The following is a 19,743-nucleotide window of genomic DNA, read 5'->3' as shown; positions in this document are numbered from 1 at the left end:
AAGTAAGGTGTCGTAAGCCGTAAGCCGCGTAACGCCCTAACCCTAGCATCCACTTTTCCTCTCTCTCGGCCTCTCCGTCTCCTGTGGGCGTGTGGCAGCGACAGGCGACTCGGCTCCGCCGCTCCGGTGTCCTCGCCTCCGGTGTCGACGGAGCGGTGAACTCTGGTTGCCTCGCCTCCGGTGTCCTCGCTCCTCTCCTCTCTTGCTCCATCCTCGCTCCTCTCTCCCTCGACCCTCGCTAACCCTAACCCTAAAACTCGATCTTCGCCAAGCTCGCTCCTCTACCTCTGCCGTCAGCCATCCGGTTTGTTGATCTAGTGCTTCGGTTTTGCAGCTAAGGTTTTCTTGGTCTTGCTCTCGTCTCTCTCTTAATCCTAGTCTTCTTGTTCTTGATCTTGTTGCTTCGATTCGTCTAGGTGTGCACCGTGTGTGTGTGCGCCGCGCGCCGTGAGGAGCCGGAGAAGCCGACCGAGGCGGTGGCCATGTCCACGGCCTCGGCCGACGACGAGCTTAGTCTCGAAGCGGTGATCGAGGAGCGGAGGCTTGAAGCGCAGAACGAGGCAGACGATGCCCGGTGCCTCCTCCTTGGTACCACCTCCACTGGTGCCATCGATCTGGACGGCGCCGGTGCACAAACAGGGATGGGCTCCACAAGCCCGACGACCGACGCGAGCACCTCTATCCTTGTGCCTGGTAAACATTCTAGAAGGAGAGGTCCGACCTCTAAGGTATGGCTGCACTTTGAGGAGGTAACTACGGTTCAAAATGGTAAGGAGGTAAGAGTATCTGCCATTTGTCTTCACTGCAAGAATAGCATGTCTACTAAATCTTCATTTGGAACTGGCCATTTGATCCGACACCTGGATGTTTGCCCTACTAAGAAAGAAAAAGACAGATCTAGAAAAACACAGTCTTTGCTTAAATATAATGCTGATGGATCTGTTAATCACTGGGAGTATTCCCCTTCTGTTGCTAGAACTGAGCTTTGTCGTTTAATAGCTAGGCTAGACCTGCCACTTTGTTTTGGTGAATCTAGTGCTTTTCAGGAGTATATAACCCATGCCCACAATCCAAGGTTTATTAAATCTTCTAGGCAAACTACTGCTAGAGACTTGATCCGACTGTTTAATGAGCGTGTTGAACAACTGATTGAAGTACTTAAACATGTTTCATCTGTTGCTTTGACATCTGATATATGGTTTGGTAAAGCTAAAGAGGACTATATAAGTGTTGTTGCTCATTTTGTGAACTCTGATTGGTGTTTAGAAAAGAGATTACTTGGTCTTAGACCTATAGAGGTAGCTCATACAGGTCTTAACATTGCTGAACGTGTTGAAATGGTTGCAAATGACTTCAGCATTACTGATAAGATTTTTGCCATTGTGCTTGATAATGCCTCATCTAACAAAACTGCTATTGATGTTCTGAAACCTGTCTTTGCTGGTTATATTGGGCATTTGATACCTGCACCTACTAGGAGTGAGAGTGATTTGAGTAAAATATTTTTGCATCAGCGTTGTGCTTGCCATATTATTAATCTGATTGTTAAAAGTTGTTTGAAACGTTTACAACCATATCTTGAAGACTTTAGGACTGCTATAACATACTTAAACTCTTCAAATCAAAGAATTGCTTCTTATAAACAATATTGCATGAGTGTTGGTGTTAGACCACGTAAATTTGGAGTAGATATGGATGTTAGATGGAATTCAACATTCCTGATGCTTAAACATTTAGTTCCTTATCAGAGCACTTTCTCTGTGTGGATTAGAACTAATTATACTGGCAAAGATGATGGGTCTTGTTTGTTGAGTGATAATCATTGGGTTGTTGCAGAAAAATTATTGTCTTTCTTTCAGTTATTCTATGACTCAACTATTGCACTATCTGGAATATATTACCCTACATCACCCTTAATGTTGCACCATATTTTGAAAATTGCTAGACATCTAAATGCATATGAGAACCATGAACTTTTAAGAACTGCTGTTGTGCCTATGAAAACAAAATTTCTGAAATATTGGAGGGACATACCCATTCTTTATGCATTTGCTTTCATTCTTGATCCTAGAGCAAAGATGAGGGGCTTTCATAAAGTTCTTCAAAGATTATCTACTCTTAACGGGACTGATTATAGTAGATATCCTTTATGTATTAGAACCAAATTAACTAAGATGTATCAAATTTATGAGGCCAAATTTGGAGGTATTTGCTTGACTCCTCAACCACAGTCAGGTAGTGGTTCTAGTAAGGCCACAGAGGCATGGGATGATATATATGGGGATGATGAAAGTTATAGCAATACTGGTACATGTGGTACATCTGGTACATCTACTGGTTTATCTGAGTTAACTTCTTACCTTGACAGTGACACTGAAACTAAATTTGGGCCTGATTTCAACATTCTTATGTGGTGGCAACGCCACAATCAAACTTATCCTATTCTTTCTATACTAGCTAAAGATGTGTTGTATATCCATGTTTCTACAATATCTTCAGAATCTACTTTCAATCTAGCTAGCAGGGTGCTCGAGGAGCGACGACGACGGTTGACGACAGACATGGTGGAGGTGCTCTCCTGTATCAAAGATTGGGAGTTGGCTGACCAGCATAAGCAAAATACTGTGGAGAAGGAAACCAAAGACCTTGAAGCAACCTTTGAGGATATGTACCTAGATGATGAGCAGTGAGTATCACCAGGGAACAAAAGAAAGGAAGCAGCACCACAGAGTTCAAGAAGGACTGAACTATGAACTTATTCTCTCTGTTTCTACCTATTTATGTTCTCTACTTCTCTTATCTGTAATATGCTCATATGGACTGTGTGTGGACTGAACATTGAACTATGAACTTGTAAATACTTTAAGGAGCTGGCTATACTCTTTTCCTTCCTAGGGTTTTCTCACGAAGTGTGAGTTTTTACCTAGGAAGGTTTTTAATGAGGCAGCATTGCACTAAAGCTCCAAACCATTTAAAGACTATTTTGTAGCCTATTTGCCTTGTTTTCTGTTAACTTTGATGAATTATGTGTATTATGTAACTGGGCCCGAGCCCGGCACTGCACCAAGGGGCTGACCGTGCCCCCGGCCCGGCCCGGCCCAATTAGCATTAGGTGTGCCGTGCCTGGGCAGGGATTTGGGCCCACGTGCCAGCCCGGCCCGGCCCATGACACTGGTGTGCCGTGCCTGAGCACGCCACTGTCGTGCCGTGCCCAGCCGTGCACGCCCATTTGGACATATATATCCTCGGCGATATTCATAAGGGGGTAACCACTCGATCTCGTGTCGCTCATTTTTGTGAACATTACTCTTTTGTGTCTTCTATTGAACTATACAGGGTGGAAGATGCATTAAGAGATTCAGATTAGGTGTTGGCAATGCAAGAGGAGCTCAACAACTTCACGAGGAATGAGGTATGGCATCTTGTTCCACGTCCTAACCAAAATGTTGTAGGAACCAAATGGGTATTGCGCAACAAGCAAGATGAGCATGGTGTGGTGACAAGGAACAAAGCCCGACTTGTGGCCAAGGGATATTCACAAGTCAAAGGTTTGGATTTTGGTGAAACCTATGCACCTGTAGCTAGGCTTGAATTAATTCGTATATTACTTGCCTATGCTACTTACCATGGCTTTAAGCTCTATCAAATGGACGTGAAAAGTACCTTCCTCAATGGACCAATCAAGGAAGTGGTCTATGTTGAGCAACCTCCTGGCTTTGAAGATAGTGAGTACCCTAACCATGTGTATAAACTCTATAAGGCGCTTTATGGGCTCAAGCAAGCCCCAAGAGCATGGTATGAATGCCTAAGAGATTTCCTTATCACTAATGGCTTCAAAGTCGGAAAAGCCGATCCTACACTCTTTACTAAAACCATTGCAAATGATTTGTTTGTATGCCAAATTTACGTTGATGATATCATATTTGGGTCTACTAACAAATCTACTTGTGAAGAGTTTAGTAGGATAATGATTCAAAAATTCGAGATGTCTATGATGGGGAGTTGAAGTATTTCCTAGGATTTCAAGTGAAGCAACTCCAAGATGGCACCTTCATCAGCCAAACCAAGTACATTCAAGATATATTTACCAAGTTTGGAATGAAGGATGCCAAGCCCATCAAGACACCCATGGGAACTAATGGGCATCTCGACCTCGACACGGGAGGTAAATCCATAGATCAAAAGGTATACCGGTCGATGATAGGATCTTTACTCTATTTATGTGCATCTCGACCGGATATTATGCTTTCAGTATGCATGTGTGCAAGGCTCCAAGTCGATCCTAAGGAAGTTCACCTTAGGGCCGTGAAAAGAATCATGAGATATTTAGTTCATACACCTAAGTTTGGTCTTTCGTACCCCAGGGGATCCACCTTTGATTTAATAGGTTATTCAGATGCTGATTGGGCAGGGTGTAAAATTGATAGGAAGAGCACATCAGGGACTTGTCAGTTTTTGGGAAGATCCCTGGTGTCTTGGGCTTCAAATAAACAAAACTCAGTAGCTCTTTCTACCGCCGAAGCCGAGTACATTGCCACAGGCCATTGTTGCGCGCAATTGCTTTGGATGAGGCAAACCCTCAGGGACAATGGCTACAAATTGAGCAAAGTCCCTCTCCTATGTGATAATGAGAGTGCAATCCGCATGGCGGATAATCCCGTTAGACACAGCCGCACTAAGCACATAGCCATTCGGTATCACTTTTTGAGAGATCACCAACAAAGGGGGGATATCGAGATTGCTTATGTTAGCACCAAAGAACAACTAGCCGATATCTTTACCAAACCATTAGATGAGAAAACCTTTACCAAACTTAGGAATGAGCTAAACATTCTTGATTCTCAGAACTTTGCACACATAGCTCATTTATATACCTTCGATCATATCTCTTTCATTTTCTACGACTAATGTGTTTCCAAGTGTATTTTTATGCTAAGTCGTAGATTGAAAGGGAAATGGAGTCTTCGGCAAAGATAAGGCTTCCACTCCACTCCTATCGGTATTATTTACCCTTTGTCGTCACTCCGCACCGTTCTCCACTTTGGTATAATCTTCACTCATATTCATTTGTACCATTGAGGAGAAAGTAAAAAGGGCTCTCAAACGTCTCCGTTTTTTGTGATTAATGCCAAAGGGGGAGAGAATATAGCCTAAAGCAAAAGGACCGCACCACACACCAAATTTCAAAATTTCTTAAAGGAGGATTTTTTCAATTGGTATCTAAATCTTTTTCATATTGGTAAAACCCTCTTAAACACTAAGAGGAGAATTTCATCCAGGGGGAGTTTTGTTTAAGTCAAAGGAAAAGCATTTGAAACAGGGGGAGAAAAATTTCAAATCTTGAAAATGCTTCTCGAAATCTTATTCATTTACCTTTGACCATTTGCAAAAAGACTTTGAAAAGATTTTTCAAAAGAATTTGCAAAAACAAAACAAGTGGTGCAAATGTGGTCCAAAATGTTAAAAGAAAGAAAGTAATCCATGCATATCTAGTGAAAGTATAAATTGGTTTAATTCCAAACAACCTTTGCACTTGCCTTATGCAAACTAGTTCAATTCTGCACTTATGTATTTGCTTTGGTTTGTGTTGGCATCAATCACCAAAAAGGGGGAGATTGAAAGGGAAATAGGGTCAAACCTTTTCCTAAATGATTTTGGTGGTTGAAGTGCCCAACACAAATAATTGGACTAACTAGTTTGCTCTAGATTATATGTTCTACAGGTGCTAAAGGTTCAACACAAACCAATAAAAGATCCAAGTTAGGGTTCAAAAGAAAGGAGCAAAAGAAACCGAAGAGAACCCTAGTCTGGCGCACCGGACTGTCCGGTGCACCACCGGACAGTGTTCGGTGACCAGGGTCGTCCCCCTTCGAAATTGCCACCTTCAGGAATTTGGAAAGCCGCTCCGCTATAATTCACCGGACTGTCCGGTGTGCCACCGGACTGTCCAGTGTCCCAGCGGAGCAACGGCTATCAAGCGCAACGGTCAACTCCAACGATCGCCTGCAAACATAAACAATGTGCGGACAGTTTGCGCAGAGTCAGAGCAGCGCCAGAAGGCGCACCAGACAGTGAACAGTGACTGTCCGGTGCGGCACCGGACTGTCCGGTGCCCCAAGATGTCAGAGTTCCAACGGTCGAAACCGTTAGAACCCTAGCGGTTGGGTGACGTGGCTGGCGCACCGGACTGTTCGGTGCGCCCATCGACAGACAGCCTCCCCAACGGTTGGTTTGGTGGTTGGGGCTATAAATACCCCCAACCACCACCACTCCAAGCATCTAAGTTTTTCAGACGTCTCATTCAATACAAGAGCTAGTGCAATCAATACAAGACACAATTCAAATAGAATCAAAGCCTCTCCAAGTCCCAAATCCACTCCAAACAAATAGTGACTAGAGAGAGTGTTTTGCTCGTGTTCTTTGAGCTCTTGTTCTTGGATCGCTTTCTTCTTCCCCATTCTTGTTCTCAAGACACTTGTAATCAAAGCAAGAGACACCAAATTGTGGTGGTCCTTGTGAGGGGTCTAAGTGACCCGTTTGATTAAGGAGAAAGCTCACTCAATCTAAGTGACCGTTTGAGAGAGGGAAAGGGTTAAAAGAGACCTGGTCTTTATGACCACCTCAACGGGGACTAGGTTCTTTGGAATCGAACCTCGGTAAAACAAATCATCGTGTCATCCGCTTTATTCTTGGTTGATTTGTTTTCACCCTCTCTTTCTGAAAGGGAAATGTGCCCTTGGGCCATTTCTAAGTATTTTGGTGATTTAGTGTCCAACACAAGTGCCTAAGTGTAAAAAGGTGGACAAAGTACAAATCAAGGATAAAGGTATGTTTCTCAGACTTAGTACATTGTTTTATGGACTAATGTATTGTGTCTAAGTGCTGGAAATAGGAAAAATCCAATTGAAAATGCCTTGGCTCGAGCAGCCAAGACTTTGCTCAGTCTGGAGCACCGGACTGTCCGGTGGTGCACCGGACAGTGTCCGGTGCACCAGGCTGGCTCTGGCGAACAGGCTGCTCTCGGGACTTCGACGGCGGTGTACGGCTATAATTCACCGGACTGTCCGGTGTGCACCGGACTGTCCGGTGGGCCGTTCACAGGCGAACTCGTCGCTCTCGGGAATTCATCGGCGACGTACGGCCATAATTCACCGGACTGTCCGGTGTGCACCGGACTGTCCGGTGAGCCAACGGTCGGCCGAGCCAACGGTCGGTCGCGCGATCTGCGCGGGACACATGGCTGAGCCAACGGCTAGAAGAAGGCACCGGACTGTCCGGTGTGCACCGGACATGTCCGGTGCGCCAACGGCTCTCTGGCTGCCAACGGTCGACTGCGCCATTTATGGAAAGAAATCGGGCACCGGACATGTCCGGTGTGCACCGGACTGTCCGGTGTGCACCGGACTGTCCGGTGCGCCAGTCGACAGAAGGCAAGATCAGCCTTCCTAGATTGCTCTCAACGGCTCCTAGCTGCCTTGGGGCTATAAAAGGGACCCCTAGGCGCATGGAGGAGCACACCAAGCATTCCTACAACATTCCTAAGCACCAAGACATCGATTCCGCGCCTTTGATTCTTTGCGATAGCAATTAGAGCTCTAGTTGAGTGGTGAACTCATTGAGTTGTATTGTGAGCTCTCGTTGCAACTTGTGTGCGTGGTGTTGCTGTGATTTCTTGTCTTGAGTGCGTTGCTAATCCCTCCCTTGCTCCGTGCTTCTTTGTGAACTTCAAGTGTAAGGGCGAGAGGCACCAAGTTGTGGAGATTCCTCGCAAACGGGATTAAGAAAAAGCAAGCAAAACGCCGTGGTATTCAAGTGGGTCTTTGGACCGCTTGAGAGGGGTTGATTGCAACCCTCGTCCGTTGGGACGCCACAACGTGGAGTAGGCAAGCGTTGGTCTTGGCCGAACCACGGGATAACCACTGTGTCATCTCTGTGATTGATTTCTTGTGGTTATTGTGTTTTGACCCCTCTCTAGCCACTTGGCAATTATTGTGCTAACGATTAACCAAGTTTTGTGGCTTAAGTTTTCAAGTTTCACAGGATCACCTATTCACCCCCCCCCTCTAGGTGCTCTCAATTGGTATCGGAGCCGTTCTCTTCACAAAGGGACTAACCGCCCGAAGAGATGGATCCTAAGGGGAAGGGTATCATGATCAACGATAAAGAGAAGGAGTCTTTCGTCAACGAGCCAAAGGATGACAAGCCTACCGACTCGGGCTCGGGTCATAGACGAAAAGATGGAAAGAAGAAGAAGACAAGGCGCATTAAGGAGATCGTCTACTACGACGACAGTGATGAGTCCACTTCTTCCCACAAGGACAACGACGACAACGACTACGACAAACGAAAGACGGTTAACTCGAACTTTTCTTTCGATTATTCGCGTATTCCTCAAAGTGCAAATGCTCATTTATTATCTATTCCACTTGGTAAACCTCCTCATTTTGATGGAGAGGACTACGGATTTTGGAGTCACAAAATGCGTAGTCACTTGTTCTCTCTCCATCCTAGTATATGGGAGATTGTAGAGAGTGGAATGCACTTTGATTGTTCGGATAGTCCCATGTTCGTCAATGAGCAAATTCATAAGAATGCACAAGCTACTACTGTTCTTCTAGCTTCATTGTGCAGGGATGAATACCACAAAGTGAGCGGCTTGGATAACGCCAAGCAGATCTGGGACACCCTCAAGATTTCACATGAGGGGAACGACGTCACCTTGCTCACCAAGATGGAGTTGGTGGAGGGCGAGCTTGGACGATTCGCGATGATAAGAGGCGAGGAGCCGACACAAACATACAACCGGCTCAAGACCCTTATCAACAAAATAAGGAGCTACGGAAGCACGCGATGGACGGACCACGACGTCGTCCGATTGATGCTAAGGTCCTTTACCGTTCTTGATCCTCATTTGGTGAATAACATTCGTGAGAATCCCAGGTACACCAAAATGTCGCCCGAAGAAGTCCTTGGAAAATTCGTAAGCGGGCGAATGATGATCAAGGAAGCAAGGTACGTGGACGACACTCTAAACGGTCCAATCAATGAGCTTCAACCCGTTGCTCTCAAGGCAACAAGGAGCAAGGAGACGTTACCCAACAAGGTAGCACAAATTGAGGCTGCCGGACTTAATGATGAAGAGATGGCCCTCATCATCAAGAGATTCAAGACGGCGCTTAAGGGTCGCAAGGGACAGCCAAGCAAGACCAAAGTCAAGGGGAAGCGCTCATGCTTCAAATGCGGTAAGATTGGTCATTTTATTGCTAACTGTCCCGATAATGAAAGTGACCAGGAACACGGGAGCAAGAGGGAAAAGAAGAAAAATTACAAGAAGGCCAAGGGCGAGGCACATCTAGGAAAGGAGTGGGACTCGGATTGCTCCTCCTTCTACTCCGACAATGAAGGACTCGCCGCCACCGCCTTCAACAAGTCATCCCTCTTCCCCAACGAGCGTCACACATGCCTTATGGCAAGGGAGAAGAAGGTATGTAGTCGAAACTCTACTTATGCTTCTTCAAGTGAGGACGAATCTAGTGATGAGGATGAAATAGATTATTCATGTTTGTTTAAGGGCCTAGATAGAACCAAGGTAGATAAAATTAATGAATTGATTGATGCCTTGAATGATAAAAATAGGCTTTTAGAAAAACAAGAGGACTTGTTGTATGAAGAACATGACAAATTTGTAGAAGCACAAAAATCTCATGCCTTAGAAGTTAAGAGAAATGAAATGCTTTCTTGTGAATTATCTTCTTGCCATGAGACAATTTCTAGCTTAAGAAGCATTAATGATGATTTGAATGCTAAGTTAGAAATAGCTAGTAAATCAACAACTTGTGTAGAAAATGTTGTTATTTGCAATAGATGTAAAGATTTTGATATTGATGCTTGTAGTGAACACATAGCTTCTATTGCAAAGTTAAATGATGAAATAGCTAGTCTTAATGCCCAACTTAAGGCTAGCAAAAGTGATTTTGATAAACTAAAATTTGCTAGGGATGCCTACACGATTGGTAGACACCCCTCAATTAAGGATGGGCTTGGCTTCAAGAGGGAAGCCAAGAACTTAACAAGCCATAAGGCTCCCATCTCCGCCATGGAGAAAGGGAAGGCCCCTATGGCAAGTAGTACTAAAAAGAACCATGCTTTTATGTACAATGATAGAAGACAGTCTCATAGGAGTTGTAATGCTTTTGATTCACATGCCTATGACTCTTATGCTATGTATGCTTCCAGTTCTTCCTATATGCATGGTAGAGATATGCCTAGGAAAAATATTCATCATGTGCCTAGGAAGAATATTGCTCATGTTCCTAGAAAAGTTATGAATGGTCCCTCTACAATTTATCATGCTTTAAATGCTTCTTTTGCTATTTGTAGAAAGGATAGGAAAATAGTTGCTAGGAAATTAGGGGCAAAATGCAGGGGTGATAAAACTTGCATTTGGGTCCCTAAGGAAATTGTGACTAACCTTGTAGGACCCAACAAGAATTGGGTACCTAAGACCCAAGCCTAAATTTGCCTTGCAGGTTTATGCATCCGGGGGCTCAAGCTGGATTATCGACAGCGGATGCACAAACCATATGACGGGGGAGAAGAAGATGTTCACCTCCTACGTCAAGAATAAGGATTCCCAAGATTCAATCATATTCGGTGATGGGAACCAAGGCAAGGTGAAAGGTTTAGGCAAGATTGCAATATCCAATGTGCACTCTATCTCTAATGTGTTTTAAGTTGAGTCTCTTGGATATAATTTACTATCTGTTAGTCAATTATGTAATATGGGATATAATTGTCTATTTACAAATGTAGATGTGTCTGTCTTTAGAAGATGTGATGGTTCACTAGCTTTTAAGGGTGTACTAGACGACAAACTTTATTTAGTTGATTTTGCAAAAGAGGAGGCCGGTCTAGATGCATGCTTAATCGCTAAGACTAGCATGGGCTGGCTGTGGCATCGCCGCTTAGCACATGTGGGGATGAAGAACCTTCACAAGCTTCTAAAGGGAGAACACGTGATAGGTTTGACTAACGTGCATTTCGAAAAAGATAGACCTTGTGCAGCTTGTCAAGCGGGTAAACAAGTGGGAGCAGCACATCACAGCAAGAATGTGATGACCACTTCAAGACCTCTAGAGCTACTGCATATGGACCTCTTCGGACCCGTCGCCTATCTGAGCATAGGAGGAAGTAAGTATGGTCTAGTTATTGTTGATGACTTTTCCCGCTTCACTTGGGTGTTCTTTTTGCAGGATAAGTCTGAAACCCAAGGGACTCACAAGCGCTTCCTCAGGAGAGCTCAAAATGAGTTTGAGCTCAAGGTGAAGAAGATAAGAAGCGACAACGGGTCCGAATTCAAGAATCTTCAAGTGGAGGAGTTCCTTGAGGAGGAGGGGATCAAGCACGAGTTCTCCGCTCCCTACACACCTCAGCAAAATGGTGTGGTAGAGAGGAAGAACAGGACGCTCATTGATATGGCGAGGACTATGCTTGGAGAGTTCAAGACCCCCGAGTGTTTTTGGTCGGAAGCCGTGAACACGGCTTGCCACGCCATAAACAGGGTCTATCTTCACCGCCTCCTCAAGAAGACCTCATACGAGATGCTAACTGGTAACAAACCCAATGTATCGTACTTTCGTGTATTTGGGAGTAAATGCTACATTCTAGTGAAGAAGGGTAGGAACTCTAAATTTGCTCCCAAAGCTGTAGAAGGGTTTTTATTAGGTTATGATTCAAATACAAAGGCGTATAGGGTCTTCAACAAATCATCGGGTTTGGTTGAAGTCTCTAGCGACGTTGTATTTGATGAGACTAATGGCTCTCCAAGAGAGCAAGTTGTTGATCTTGATGATGTAGATGAAGAAGACGTTCCAACGGCCGCGATACGCACCATGGCGATTGGAGATGTACGGCCTCAGGAACAATTAGAGCAAGATCAACCGTCTTCCTCAACTATGGTGAATCCCCCAACCCAAGATGACGAACAGGAACCTCAAGTGGAGGCGCATGATCAAGGGGGAGCATAGGATGATCAAGTTGAGGAGGAAGAAGCACCTCAGGCACCTCCAACCCAAGTTCGAGCGACGATCCAAAGGGATCATCCCGTCGACCAAATATTGGGTGATATTAGCAAGGGAGTAACTACTCGCTCGAGATTAGTTAATTTTTGTGAGCATTACTCCTTTGTCTCTTCTATTGAGCCTTTCAGGGTAGAAGAGGCCTTGCTAGATCCGGACTGGGTGTTGGCCATGCAGGAGGAACTCAACAACTTCAAGCGCAATGAAGTTTGGACACTGGTGCCTCGCCCCAAGCAAAATGTTGTGGGAACCAAGTGGGTGTTCCGCAACAAATAGGACGAGCACGGGGTGGTGACAAGGAACAAGGCTCGACTTGTGGCAAAAGGTTATGCCCAAGTCGCAGGTTTGGACTTTGAGGAGACATTCGCTCCTGTGGCTAGGCTAGAATCAATTCGTATTTTGCTAGCATATGCCGCTCACCATTCTTTCAGGTTGTACCAAATGGATGTGAAGAGCGCTTTCCTCAATGGGCCGATCAAAGAGGAGGTGTACGTGGAGCAACCCCCTGGCTTCGAGGATGAACGGTACCCCGACCATGTGTGTAAGCTCTCTAAGGCGCTCTATGGACTTAAGCAAGCCCCAAGAGCATGGTATGAATGCCTTAGAGACTTTTTAATTGCTAATGCTTTCAAGGTTGGGAAAGCCGATCCAACTCTTTTCACTAAGACTTGTGTTGGTGATCTTTTTGTGTGCCAAATTTATGTCGATGACATAATATTTGGTTCTACTAACCAAAAGTCTTGTGAAGAGTTTAGCAGGGTGATGACGCAGAAATTCGAGATGTCGATGATGGGCGAGTTGAACTACTTCCTGGGGTTCCAAGTGAGGCAACTCAAGGACGGCACCTTCATCTCCCAAACGAAGAACAGGTTTGGGATGAAGGACGCCAAGCCCGCAAAGACGCCGATGGGAACCGACGGACACACCGACCTCAACAAAGGTGGTAAGTTCGTTGATCAAAAAGCATACCGGTCCATGATAGGTTCTTTGCTTTATTTATGTGCTAGTAGACCGGATATTATGCTTAGCGTATGCATGTGTGCTAGATTTCAATCCGATCCTAAGGAGTGTCACTTAGTGGCTGTGAAGCGAATTCTTCGATATTTAGTTGCTACGCCTTGCTTCGGGATCTGGTATCCAAAGGGGTCTAACTTTGACTTGATTGGATATTCGGATTCCAACTATGCTGGATGTAAGGTCGATAGGAAGAGTACATCGGGGACGTGCCAATTCTTAGGAAGGTCCCTGGTGTCATGGAACTCTAAGAAACAAACTTCCGTTGCCCTATCCACCGCTGAGGCCGAGTATGTTGCCGTAGGACAGTGTTGCGCGCAACTACTTTGGATGAGGCAAACCCTCAGGGACTTTGGCTACAATCTGAGCAAAGTCCCACTCCTATGTGACAATGAGAGTGCTATCCGAATAGCGGAAAATCCTGTTGAGCACAGCCGCACAAAGCACATTGACATCCGGCATCACTTTTTGAGAGACCACCAGCAAAAGGGAGATATCGAAGTGTTTCATGTTAGCACCGAGAACCAGCTAGCCGATATCTTCACTAACCTTTAGATGAAAAGACCTTTTGCAGGCTGCGTAGTGAGCTAAATGTCCTAGATTCGTGGAACTTGGATTGAATTGTAGCATACATGTATTTATGCCTTTGATCATGTTCACTCTGCATATTGTTGCTTATTGTGGTGCTCAAGTTGTACAAGCACTCCCTGGATCTCACAAGTCCTTGTGCAAGTGATGCACATACTTAGGGGGAGGTGTATTACAACTTGACCCTTTGAGACTAACCATATTCTTGAGTTTGGTTGTTTTAGTCTCAAAGGAGGATTGAAAGGGAAAAGGTGGACTTGGACCATGCAAGACTTCCACTGCACTCCGATGAAAAGAGTAACTTTTTCAAGTTCATCTTTATACTCTTATTGCCTTTGTGTTCTTATTTGAAGATTTTAGTGAAGCAATGGGGTTAAAGGGCCAAGATTGATCCCGTTTTGGTGCTTGATGCCAAAGGGGGAGAAAATAAAGGCCAAAGCAATAGATGGATCAGCTACCACTTGAGGAATTTTGAAAATATGAAAATAGTAGAATAGAGCTTTAGGTTTGTCAAAACTCTCTTATTGTCTCTTATGTCAAAAGTTGGCCTCTTGTGGGGAGAAGTGTTGATTATGGGAAAAAGGGGGAGTTTTTGAAATTCTTGATCAAATTTCTTTGGAAAACCTCTCTTTATGTCTCTACAAGTGGATTTGACTTAGAGATAGGAATTTGAGTTTGATTTGCAAAAACAAACCAAGTGGTGGCATAGAGTGATCCATATATGTCAAATTTGGATCAAAACAATTTTGAGTTCTTAGTTCAATTGATTTTGTATTTGTTCTACTTGCTTTATGTTGTGTTGGCATAAATCACCAAAAAGGGGGAGATTGAAAGGGAAATGTGCCCTTGGGCCATTTCTAAGTATTTTGGTGATTTAGTGTCCAACACAAGTGCCTAAGTGTAAAAAGGTGGACAAAGTACAAATCAAGGATAAAGGTATGTTTCTCAGACTTAGTACATTGTTTTATGGACTAATGTATTGTGTCTAAGTGCTGGAAACAGGAAAAATCCAATTGAAAATGTCTTGGCTCGAGCAGCCAAGACTTTGCTCAGTCTGGAGCACCGGACTGTCCGGTGGTGCACCGGACAGTGTCCGGTGCGCCAGGCTGGCTCTGGCGAACAGGCTGCTCTCGGGACTTCGACGGCGGTGTACGGCTATAATTCACCGGACTGTCCGGTGTGCACCGGACTGTCCGGTGGGCCGTTCACAGGCGAACTCGTCGCTCTCGGGAATTCATCGGCGACGTACGACTATAATTCACCGGACTGTCCGGTGTGCACCGGACTGTCCGGTGAGCCAACGGTCGGCCGAGCCAACGGTTGGTCGCGCGATCTGCGCGGGACACGTGGCTGAGCCAACGGCTAGAAGAAGGCACCGGACTGTCCGGTGTGCACCGGACATGTCCGGTGCGCCAACGGCTCTCTGGCTGCCAACGGTCGACTGCGCCATTTATGGAAAGAAATCGGGCACCGGACATGTCCGGTGTGCACCGGACTGTCCGGTGCGCCAGTCGACAGAAGACAAGATCATCCTTCCTAGATTGCTCTCAACGGCTCCTAGCTGCCTTGGGGCTATAAAAGGGACCCCTAGGCGCATGGAGGAGCACACCAAGCATTCCTACAACATTCCTAAGCACCAAGACATCGATTCCGCGCCTTTGATTCTTTGCGATAGCAATTAGAGCTCTAGTTGAGTGGTGAACTCATTGAGTTGTATTGTGAGCTCTCATTGCAACTTGTGTGCGTGGTGTTGCTGTGATTTCTTGTCTTGAGTGCATTGCTAATCCCTCCCTTGCTCCGTGCTTCTTTGTGAACTTCAAGTGTAAGGGCGAGAGGCTCCAAGTTGTGGAGATTCCTCGCAAACGGGATTAAGAAAAAGCAAGCAAAACACCGTGGTATTCAAGTGGGTCTTTGGACCGCTTGAGAGGGGTTGATTGCAACCCTCGTCCGTTGGGACGCCACAACATGGAGTAGGCAAGTGTTGGTCTTGGCCGAACCACGGGATAACCACTGTGTCATCTCTGTGATTGATTTCTTGTGGTTATTGTGTTTTGACCCCTCTCTAGCCACTTGGCAATTATTGTGCTAACGATTAACCAAGTTTTGTGGCTTAAGTTTTCAAGTTCCACAGGATCACCTATTCACCCCCCCCCCTCTAGGTGCTCTCACTTTCGGACTCGGTTTTATTTCTAACGCTAACCCCGACTTGTAGTTGTCCTTTAAGTTTATAAATTTCAGTTTCCGCCTATCCACCCCCCCCCCCTCTAGGCTACTTTCACTTCTGCCCCCTCTGCCTCTTGGAGCTGGTGGCCTGAAGGAACTCTGTTGTGGCCCTGGTGATTGGGAGCTGTGTTGTTGCCTTTGGGGTTGGCTTCCTCTATCATCACTTGGGCTGGCGTTATGGATTGACCTAACATGCCTAGGGTGGAATCTTCCTCCGAAGCCCCTGGCTATCTCAGAGTACCTGTAAGCTTCTTCCCTTCTTTGCGGAAATCATTATTAGCTCTGGTGTATTCATCCATTTTCTGGAGAAGCTTCTCCAAGGTTTGGGGCGGCTTCCTTGCAAAATATTGTGGCGTTGGTCCTGGTCTGAGCCCCTTGATCATGGCCTCAATGACAATCTCATTGGGCACTGTAGGCGCCTAGGCTCTCAGTCGGAGAAACCTACGGACATACGCCTGGAGGTATTCTTCCTGATCCTGTGTGCACTGGAACAGAGCTTGAGCGGTGACTGGCTTCGTTTGAAAGTCCTAGAAGCTAGTGACAGCATGTCCTTTAGCTTCTGCCAAGACGTAATTGTCCCTGGCCGAAGAGAAGAGTACCAAGTTTGCGCTATGCTTTTGACTGCCATGACGAAGGATTTCTCCATGACTGCAGTATTGCCCCCATATGAAGATATGGTTGCTTCGTAGCTCATCAGGAACTGCTTCGGGTCTGAGTGCCCATCATACATAGGAAGCTGAGGTGGCTTGTATGATGGGAGCCATGAGGTAGCCTGCAATTCTACTGCCAAGGGAGAAGCATCATCAAAAGCAAAATTGCCATGATGAAAATCACCATACCAATCATCATCATTGTATGAATTTTCTTGACGAAGCTCCCTGTGTTGGGGCCTTCAGTCTTGGTCATCCTGGGTGAGGTGTAGCATTTCTTCGGCGGCCTCATCAATCTTCCTCTGGAGATCAGCGAGCCAAAGCATTTTCTCTCTCTTCTTTTGGACCTGTTGATGGATAGCTTTGAGATCCCTGATTTCTTGGTCCAGTTCCTCCTCCTGAGGTGTTGGACTGGTAGCCTTCCTCTTCTGGCTCCTAGCTTCGTGTAGCGTTTCTTGATTAACGTCCAGTGGCTGCAGTGCAGCCCCTAGCGCTGTTGTCTTCTTCGGCGGCATGACAAAGGTCGATGCTTACCGAAGATGGTCGAATGAGTTCACCGGAGGTGGGAGCCAATGTTGATCCTTGTTCTCGGATGCTATACACCAAGAACAAAGCAACACAATTGTTAACAATTAGAGACCTTCGTCCTTCAAAGCATTATCTCCCTTGGGATATAATGATCTTCAGACGAAGGTCGTGAAAGGTATGCCTTCATCATTTCAGTGAGCAAGGATGTAAACAGAGACATATGAAACGCAAAAAGAATATGAACATTCATTCCAAATTATTGGACTACTTATATTATTATTTTATAAACATGGATAAACATCAATAATATTTATATTACATTTGTACCTTCGGCTTGACAGAAGGTGAAAAAGCGGGAGTGACACGAGAGTGATTACAAGTCAGCGTGAACAGTACGATGTTACTGTTCATCTATTTATAGGCATAGGACGCAGCCTAGACAAAATTACATTCATGTCCCTGACATTTACTGTTGACCATAAGGCAAGCTGTCGAGGACTAAGCAGTCATTTCTCCTTTAGGTCGGTTCCTTCTTTCACCACTGTCATCGTGCTAAGCCGAAGCTCCTTCAGCCACAGCTTCGGAGCTAGTTTGTCCTTCCTTCATACCACACCTTCATACCATGTACACCTTCATCTTAAAGTTGAAGCCTCCTGTAATGGTCTGATATACTAAAAAGCATGTTAGTTAAGTTTTTTAGGACCTTCAGAAGAGGAAGGCCCCCAACAGCTCCCTTCATTAACCATGTTGTATCAAGACATATTGGATACAACAACATCAATTAGTCAAATAAAAAAATATTATACGAAAAGCAGAGACAATTAATAAAAATTCTTGATATCTTTTTGGTGAATAGTTTACGTGATTATTGTTGTGAGCCGTCGCAACGCACGAACAACCGACTAGTGATTTGTAAACGACTATTTTTCTAGTGTTCACAATAAAATCATATCCAAACAGGAATCGCTACTGCCAAGGGTAAGGCGAGCGGACTGATTGGCTTGGCCCCACGCGTCGGCCTCCGCTAAATCTCTACTACTCTATAAGGATGCAGTATGGCCACCACAGGCTACACCGTGCCCGTGCCCCGGCCCCGTCGCGCCCCCTCCCTTACCTTGTCTCCCCGCGCCCGCACGGAACCAACCCAGCCGGCCAGCCCCCGCCCGCAAATCTCGCTCCCTCCACCACGTAGGACCCAGCCCCCATCCCCGCGCCCCTTCCAACCTCGACGCTCCTTTCATTGACGGCACCCACGGCCCACCATGCCTCACCACCCGTCTTCGGCGCCCTTGTCTCGCCCTCTTTCTCCCCACGCCGCCGCTACTAGCTACCCCCGCCCACAACATCGCCATCTTCTTCCCCGCTCGTGCCCATCGCTGGTAGCACTGCCCCCTCCCTTATCCTCGCCTTCGTGGCCGCACCGGCTCTACACCTCTCCTTGCTTGGTTCCACGGTGTTGTGGAAGCCGACCTGGTCGGATGTCCTCTCCGCGCCACGGATGCCGCATCCCACTTCTTGCTCGGCGACCGTCGAGCGTCAACACCCTCTCCCTCTAGGCGAGACAGAGTCTCGTGCCTCATCCGGTCGTGGTCGGCAAGACGAGATCCGGAAGCGAGGTGTGGAGCACAGGAAGAGGTGTGGATTACTCGCCGCTTCGTTTCTCATTCGGCGTTCCCTGGCTGGCTGACATAGTGATGTGCGTCTCTGGTGGTTGCAGTGGGGAGAGCAAAGGAGACGGGAGTGATGGAGGCCACCGACCATAGGAGATTACGACATGAGGGTGGATCGAAGATATGGCTTGATTTCAGGTGCACGTAATGAGTTCTCTTCTTTTGGCCTAGGGTATGAATGGGCATGAATGTTGAAGGTGGGATGAGTGGAACATTTGGTGCAAGCTCTGGTTTCATAGCAACTCCATTGGGAGGCAAATGGGTTCGTACTTCAATGCAAATTCGAACAGATTGGGCAGCCCTATTAGGTACCTTTGTCTTAACATGTTCTGGGATCAATGTTGACTACAATGTCTAGGAATGCTTGGGATAATGGGAGTCTAAACTACCCGAGCAATCCTACAAATATGAGTGCTTTTTCTTCACCTAGAAATGGGGGCCAAGTCAGTCTTCCCAGTGACAATTGGGGAGGTCTTCCTTCTGCTCATGGGATGTACAACATTTCAAGCCTTGGGTCAGGGAACCTTGGTCGTGGAGCTGGAGATAATAACTTTTGGTTTGCCTTTTGGTAGCTATGGCAGGAACAACTCAATTGGTACAATTGGTGAGCCTTTGTTCTGCAGTAGGCAATACATATGAATTAAACAATTGAGATGCATATGGGTGCAACTCTATTTATGGTGCCAGAGGCTGGAAGTTTGCATCATCTGAGGTTGACATGCCTTCTTTTGGTCATGGTATTGGAAATTTTGATCCGACTATCTAAGTAAACATGTCAGCAAATCACATGGGCAACTACCCTATTAACAACAATCAGCCAAGCAGAGGTCAGTTTGATTTCAGCATTTTCCTCTGAAATTATTAATTAAACATGCACTATCTCACTGTCCTTTATGTAAAAGGGAAGTATGCTTCATAAATGTGTTAATTACTTGAATGTAGCATGTCTCCTCTTTGGTTTAGCAAAACATTGCATCTATTCAATCTGTATAC

General features: G+C 45.8%; 1 pseudogene; it reads left to right on the top strand.

Annotated features, from left to right (window-relative positions):
- The first annotated feature begins 482 nt into the window (after positions 1-482).
- LOC103637268 (uncharacterized) lies at positions 483-19,516 on the top strand (annotated as a pseudogene).
- Positions 19,517-19,743: the final 227 nt, after the last annotated feature.

The sequence above is a fragment of the Zea mays genome, chromosome 8, assembly GCF_902167145.1.
Source record: "Zea mays cultivar B73 chromosome 8, Zm-B73-REFERENCE-NAM-5.0, whole genome shotgun sequence".
NCBI lineage: Eukaryota > Viridiplantae > Streptophyta > Magnoliopsida > Poales > Poaceae > Zea > Zea mays.
Note: the sequence above shows the minus strand (reverse complement) of the source record. Positions and strands in the feature narration are given on the sequence as shown.